Here is a 283-nt window from a genome sequence, read left to right as displayed (position 1 = left end):
GTGGAGGGATGTTTGGCTGGTGGGGGTGGCTGGCATAGAAGGGGAAGATGGCGGGCGTGGGTGGAAGGGAAGAAGGAAGCTGGCGGCGAAGTGGCCGCGGACTAATTCGAAAAATAAGTCTCCACGAGCGACAAGCACACTTGACCGAAGCACGCTCGCCGCGGAAGGGTGCACGCGGCCCTCTCGAGCGCTGCCGAGTGACAATTAATAAACGCGACGCGTCGTTTCAGCGCGATTCTTCCTCCTCTGTAGGAGAATCTGGCCAACGGGTCGGCCAGTCGAG

This window comes from Bombus impatiens, unplaced genomic scaffold (assembly GCF_000188095.3).
Source record: "Bombus impatiens unplaced genomic scaffold, BIMP_2.2 scf_0377, whole genome shotgun sequence".
Lineage (NCBI taxonomy): Eukaryota > Metazoa > Arthropoda > Insecta > Hymenoptera > Apidae > Bombus > Bombus impatiens.
The sequence above is the reverse complement of the archived record's forward strand: the minus strand, read 5'-3'. Positions refer to the sequence as shown.